This window comes from Psammomys obesus, unplaced genomic scaffold (genome assembly GCF_907164565.1).
Source record: "Psammomys obesus unplaced genomic scaffold, mPsaObe1.curated_primary_1811, whole genome shotgun sequence".
NCBI lineage: Eukaryota > Metazoa > Chordata > Mammalia > Rodentia > Muridae > Psammomys > Psammomys obesus.
The window spans coordinates 11,885,637-11,892,992 of NW_026596131.1; positions in this window are offsets into that span (position 1 = coordinate 11,885,637).

The window sequence follows — 7,356 nt, forward strand, 5'->3', positions numbered from 1 at the left end:
GGGCAGGGCCTGGGGTGGGCGGGGCCTGGTAAAGGCGGGATTTCTTGCTCGTGGGCGGTACCTCAGAGGGGCGTGGTCGGCCCGCTGCTTCTGCCTCTATCAGGCTCTGGCTGCTCCTCCACTTAAGGGTACACATAAGCACTTGTCTCCCACACAGGTCTCGGGTTGGATCCCCAGCAACACATGCACACACACACATACAGAGAACAACCCCACAAAACCCGCCCAGTCTCCCCTTCTTTTCCTCATGCAACCCCTGGCTCCTTCGACTCTTAAATTTCAGCTTGCTTCCTCTGCAGCTGCGCCTCCCTCCTCTGCGAAGCCTTGATCCTCTCTAGCGGCTGTCCTTCCTTTCTCCTTTAGAATGACCTCTCCTCAGCCCTGGCGTGCCCTCTCGGCCAGACCGGATCTTGCTGGAAGCTGGGTCTTGTTCCCCTAAGCACCCAGCACAAAACACAGCAGAGCAGCCGCAAAGGGGCTGGCAGAGGGGTAGTGTGCTTGGTGCCCCCCGGCGGGCGGCTGGTTCTCAGGACTCCCCCTTAGGACAAAGTGGGCATTGCTCTGCAGCCAAAGGCACAGGCTTCCTGCTGGGGCCGAAAGCTGGTTCACACAGGAGCCTGCAGCAAACGAAGAGAAAGGCCCTCCACGTCTCAGAGTGGCGGTCAGCGGGTGGCCCAGGGTCAGGCCTTAGGCACTCCAGCAAGTAGCAACACCTGCCAGGCCCTCTGGCTTCCTTTATTGACCGTTAACAAGACAACTATAAACGATTCAAGCTAACAGGATATCCTCAGGAGCTGGGGGTTCAAATCCTGACCTGCCATTGACTATCTCTGTGGCCTTGGACAAATCCCAAAGCCTCCTGGGCCTCAGCTTCCCCCTCTCTGAGTGGGGGCGGTAACAGGAAGTCCCTGTGGGGCACATGGCTCCACCTAGCAGCTGCTGTTATTTTTGCTATTATTAGTACCGTTGAGGGCAGGACCTCCGATTCTGAGCCGAAGGCTCTTGCCTGCAACCTACAGCTCTAGCCACGCTGGGCTCATGGGAGCTGGGCTGTGCTTTCTTGTCTCCCTCCTGGACCCAGAAACCCCTCCCTTAACTCCGCCCTGGGAGGTGGCATCTTGCATTGCTCTTACCCACTTCTGGGTAGGGTACCACTCTTCACCTTCACACCCCTGGCCCCGTGCTAAGGTCAAGATTTATGACACCCCATCCAGCAGCACTCCTACGCTCTCGCCTAGAAGCGTGCACGGGACCAGCCCAGCTCCTAAACAAGAGCGGCAGCAGGAGAAGGGCATGGGGTGTCCCTCACCAGGCTCCAGGGGCCTGGCTTGCCTCCCGTTCGGGACTTGATGTGGAAACTTGTGGCAGGAAGGGAATGGCATAGGGGTGTCTGGAGTCCCTGTCCTCAGCCCCAGCACCACCAACAACCTCAGTTTTTCTCTCTGGGGGCCTGGCCTGGCCGGAGAAGCAGGGTTTGGAGCGACTCACTCCAAACAGGAGTGCAGCGGCGCAGGTTTCAGAGTTGAGGCAGGACTCTGGCCTCTCGAATTGCTCTTAACCACTTCAGTGCATGTCACAAACTTGGGTTCGGTAGAGACTGAAGAAACAGAAAGGGGAAGTCTGTCATGGCAGAATGAATCAATACCAGCAAGGCAGAGACAAGCGGATTTCTGGGAGTTTAAGGCCAGCCTGGTCTACACAGAGAAACCTGGTCTCAAACACCCCCAAACCCAAAACAAACAGGCAAAAACTAACAACAGAAGAAGAAGAAAAAGAAGAAGAAGAAGAAGAAGAAGAAGAAGAAGAAGAAGAAGAAGAAGAAGAGGAGGAGGAGGAGAAAGAGAAAGGGCCTTCTTGACTCTGGGCTCTGGCTGACTGCTCTTTGGCTGCTCTGGGCTGTCATGTCAGCCTGGCCCAGGGGGTCACAGTGGCCTATGCCCAGATCTGCTCCAATCACCTGGGAAGCAGCTCATTGCTCTGGATATCACCGCTGGTCTCACTTCCTGCTTCCTGAGTTTTCTCCCGGCTGGATCCTGTAACAGCTGCAGAGTGTATGGAGCAGGAATGAAGGGAGACACAGACACACACACACACACACACACACACACACACACACACGCATGCACGCACGAATCCGTTCTGTGACCAGACCACTCTTGCCAGCCGCCTGTTTTGTTGTATTTGCTTACTCGAATTTTAGAATTTGGAGCAGGAGGAATAAGTCAGTCCGAAGCATTTGCTGCTGTTGCAGAGACCCAGGCTCAGTTCCTAACACCCGCATGGGGGCTAGCAGGCACCTGAGACTCTAGCTCCAGGAGCTCTGATGCCCTTATCTCACCTCCACAAGCAGGCACACGATACGCGCGTACATGCAGGCAAAATGCGCATAAAAATAAATAAAACAAAACGTGTGTGTATGCATGCACTTGCCCAGGTTTGTGTGCACCACACGCTTGGAAAAGAGCACCAGAGCCCTTGGAGCTCGGATGACTTCCTATTAGCCAGGGTGACAAATCTCTCCTCCCTGTCCCCAGTCATGGAAAGGCATGGCTGCAGCAAAGGCAGAGAATAACCCCCAACCTGAGAGTTGTTTCTTCAAAGCAAATTCAGGGAGCATTTACCGGGCACTCAGCCCATCCTGGGGATCGATGCAGAGGGCAGCGAAAAAGCCAGCCCTGGGGGGTTAGGGGCATGTGAGTTCTGTGATGTGATGTGAGCACCGTTCTGTGTGTCCCATTCTGGGAAGGAGCATCAGGCAGAGGGAGGCACTGGTGGACGAGGGGACATCAGCTGCCTCTTGATGCTGCTCCAGGGCTGAGCTGGGCCATGTCCTCACCACGGCTGGAAGCTGGGCCCCTGGCCTCACTACTGAATGGCCAAGGACAAGGATATGCGTGGCGATGCTTCACTGAGAATCCTGGCATGCTGCCCAGCCCTGGAGGTGCAGAGGGACCACATACTCAGCTGCAGTAAGCCACCTGTCCTGCCTGGCGTGGGAGAGTGAGAAACAGGTTGCTTACACAGTGCAGCTGTTAAAAGCAATGAGGCAACTCTGTGTGCCGATAAGAAGTTATCTTCAAGATGTGCCAAGTGGAGAAACAAAGAGCAGGGTACAGACACTACAATCCATAACTTAAAAAAAAAAAAGAAAAGAAAAAGAAATAGTATCTTGCTCTGTAGAACAGACTGGCCTCGAGTTTACTTGGTTCTTTATCTTGTCTTTCAACAAAGTCTCATCATGAAGCCCTAGCTGGCCTGGAACTTGTTATGGAGACCAGTTTGGCCCCAAACTCATGGAGATTCACCTGTCTCTGCCTCCTGCGAGCCGGGATTAAAGGCTGTGTCACACGAACAGGCTTTTTAAAAGTTGTATTATTTTAATTTCGTATGTATGAGTGTTTTGCCCGAATGTATACCTATACACCATGTGCCTGCCTGGGCCTGCAGAGGCCGGAATAGAGGGAGCATTGAAGTCCATGCAATTGGACTTACAGACAGTTATGAGCTGTCATGTTGGTGCTGGGACTAGAACCCAGGTCCTCTGAAAGAGCAGCCAGTGCTCTTAACTGCTGAACCCTCTCTCTAGGCCCCTGGAGAGGGGTTTCTTGTACCTTCTACACCTCCCAAGTGTGGGGTGACAGAGAGCCACCATGCCTGGCTAAAATCTATTTATCTCTTTGGGGTGTGTTTTGTCTGATGTATGCATTTGTATGCATAGCACCAACTCAACCCTCGACAGAGACCTATGCCCTGCACGCCTTCAGACTTCTCTCAAGACTTGCCTTTGAACTCTGAAATGAGCAAGAGCCCAAGCCATTGTGCATGCCTGTAATCCCAGCACTCAGGGAAGCAGAGGCAGACGGATCCCTGTGAGTTGAAGGCCAACCTGGTCTACAGAGTGAGTTCCAGGACAGCCAGGGCTACACAGAGAAACCCTGTCTCGAAAGAATGAAAACAAACAAAAAACAGCTCTGAAAAGATTTGGATGAAAGGATCTTGAAAGCAGTTTGACAGCAACCATTCACGGTTTCCTCTGATCCCTGTAAGCTGAGATTTTGTGTGTGTGTGAATGTATATGTGTGTACCTGCACGCTTGCGTGCATGGCTGTGAGTGTGCCTGTGTGTGTTGTGTGTGTGTGCGTACGTGTAAGCTGAGGACAATCTCGGGTGTTGTTTCTCAGGCTTTGCTCACCTTGTTTTGAGACACGGTCCCTCATTGACCTGGGACTCACCAGTTAGGCTAGGCTGGCTGGCCAGTGAGCCCCAGAGAGACACCTGTCTCCCCTTTCCCACTGCTGGGGTTACAAATGTGCGCTGTCATGACTGGCTTTCTTCTTCTTCTTCTTTTAAATGTGGTCCGTGTTTAGGTTGGGAGAGATTCAGGGTTGAGGAGCACAGTCTGGGGGCAGGGTCCCAGGTCGGAGGCCAGGTCCTTTCCGGCCATCGTGGTGAATAATTTTTGTGCTTCACAAGGTCCTTCTGGCAGAGCTCGGGACACACTGGTTTGTGTGAAGGTGGAGAACCATGGGAGGGTTCTAGGGTTCTAGATAAGAGTCTAGGGGAGAGGAAGGACCCCAGCAGGATGCAAGAAGGATGATAAAGATGTCCCCTCTCCTCACAGTGTGGCTGACACAGTCTCAGGTACACTCTGGGAAATCAGGCTGGAGTGGAACCCGGGGAAGTTAAACTCAAGAGGAAAGAAGGGGAAAAAAAAAAAACAAGGTCTTTGGGCAACAGCAGCTGATATTAATAGTGCAGAGTCTCCACCTAGTGGCCATCTCCAGTACTGCATGGAGGAATCCACATGTCCCCTGGACAGAAAACCTCATACTGCCACCTCAAGGTTAAAGGTATAAAGAAGGGCACGGGCTAACTCCTGAGAGGCTTGTTCAGTGAGATAAAAAAACCTCTGTAAATCTCTGAACGTTTCCTTGAAAGAACAGTGGCTGGGAAGGGCATCCCTGCCCCTGCGCGGACCTGCCTGCCGCTTCGGGTGAGGGAAGGCGGGAGGAGATCAGTCAGTAAGCTGACAGATGAGGCCAGAACCCTGGGATTCTGAGAAGCTCTTCATCTCCCGCTGCATGGCACCTTCCTCCTTGAAAATGACTTTGTGCTCCGCCCTTGGTTCCCTCCCGGTAGCGCGCTCCTTGCTTATGCTGTTCTCGCATAAGCAAGACATCTCAGCTTACGGTAATCAGAGCAAAACGAGAGAGACATTGTCAAGTCTCTCACCCTCCCCTACACCCGCACCCCAGGCAACACGCTCCTTAGAGCCCGCTTCCCACCTCCTTGGAGGCAGCAGTCCCCACCCCGGCCTGAGCGAGCAGCTTTGCGGACACAAACCTCAGGTGTACCCATCTCTCTCCAATGCCAGCTTGTAATATTCGGCAAATTACCTGGCCCTGGGGTGGTGAACCTGCCTGAAAAGACACTACCCAGAAGCCATCAGCTAAAAGACTATCAGACACAACAACTGAAAACCATCAGGCTATACGCCTTTAATCCCAGCACTCGGGAGGCAAGTGGATCTCTGTGAGTTCAAGGCCAGCCTGATCTGCAGATCAAGTTCCAGGACAGCCAGGGTTAGCTACACCGAGAAACCCTGAACTCTGCCTCCACACCACCACCCCTACACACACACACACACACACACACACACACAGAGTTTGTGGTCCAGTCCACTTCGGGAGCAGGAGCACGAGGCCTCCTCAGTCAGGAAGCAGAGAGCAGCGCTGGTGCTCCCTGTCTCCTTTCTCTGAGGCTGAGGACCCCCAGCTGCTGAGACGGTGCCGCCTGGGACAGAGCAAGCACATGCCAGATGAGATTTCCTGCCTATAGCAGAAAGCTGGCCCCGGGTGATTAAGATACGTTACAGTCATGAAATGCCACGCACACATGCAGGAGAAACTCAAGGTAGAGAGCCACAGACACAGCTTGAGACTTTAAATTTTTTCTTTGATATCTTAATTACTGCGTGTGCCCCACAGGACACGGCTACACAGTGCCAAAGGACAACGTGTAAATGTCCATTCCTCTCTTCCATTGTGTGGGCCCCAGGAATTGAACTCGGCTCCTCTAAGTCAGTGGTTACTGACCTGTGGGTCATGATCTTTGGGGGTTGAACAACCCTTTTCCAGGGGTCACATAACAGACTATTTACGTTATGGTTCATAGCAGCAGCAGCAGCAGCAGCAGCAGAATTACAGTTATGAGGTAGCAACAAAAATAATGTTATGCTGGGGTCACCACAACACGAGGACCTGGAACTACACAGTGAGTTCAGCACAGGTCACAAACTAAAAAAACGGGGGAGGGGGGCGCGGAGAGATGGCTCAGTGGTTAAGAGGCTGGCTGCTATCCCAGAGGTCCTGAGTTCAATTCCCAGCACCCAAGTGATGCCTCACAGCCATCTATAGCGAGATCTGGTGCCCTCTTCTGGCCTGTATACACGAAGATAGAGCACTCAGCCTTTAAATAAATAAAATCTTAGTGAAAAACAAAACAAAACAGGTTTTAAAAAAAAGTTTTTTCTTAATGCTTTTTCTTCTGTCACTTTCTGTCTGTCTTTCTGTCTCTGTTTGTTTGTTGAACCACAGTATCACGTATCCCATGCATGTATCTAGATCCCGTGTATCTAGAACTCACTATGTAGTCTAGGATGTCCTTGAGTTTCTGAGCCCGTCTTCCTCCCTGAGTTTGGGGATTGCTGGGGGTGGCATGGGCCACCACACCCAGTTATTCAGTACTCGGTAGAGATGGGAGAATTGAATGCATATTAGGCAGGCGTGCTCTCAACTGAGTCACAAACCCAGTTCCTAACTAGTGAGATTCATAAAAAAGAAAATAAAACACAGGTTGGCAATACAGCTGAGTGAGGGTAAGTGCTTGCCACCAAGCCTCCTGGCCCGAGTTCTGTCTCCGGAACCTACGTGCACCGTGGCATAACCCCCTCCCCATTAAAAAAATAAAATAGAGTGTTGAATTAATATTGAAAAGTATAGTGTTCATCTTTATTTTTTTCATAATTTTATTTTATTTTTATTTTTGTTTTTCAAGACAGGGTTTCTCCGTGTAGCCCTGGCTGTCCTGGAACTCGCTCTGTGGCCTTGAACTCACAGAGGTCCGCCTGCCTCTGCCTCCAGAGTGCTGAAATTAAAGGAGTGTGCCACCACAGCCTAGCTTTATACTTTTAAAATATGTTTATGATGCGGGTTAAAGGACGGTTTCCAGGAGCTAAATCTTTCTGCCCTGTTACACACGGGCTTACACGCGGGTTGCACGTGGGCTGGCACTGGGCTGTCAGTCTTGCCGGCAAGCGGCGGAGCGCACACAAACAGACGTTACACAGCTTGTATT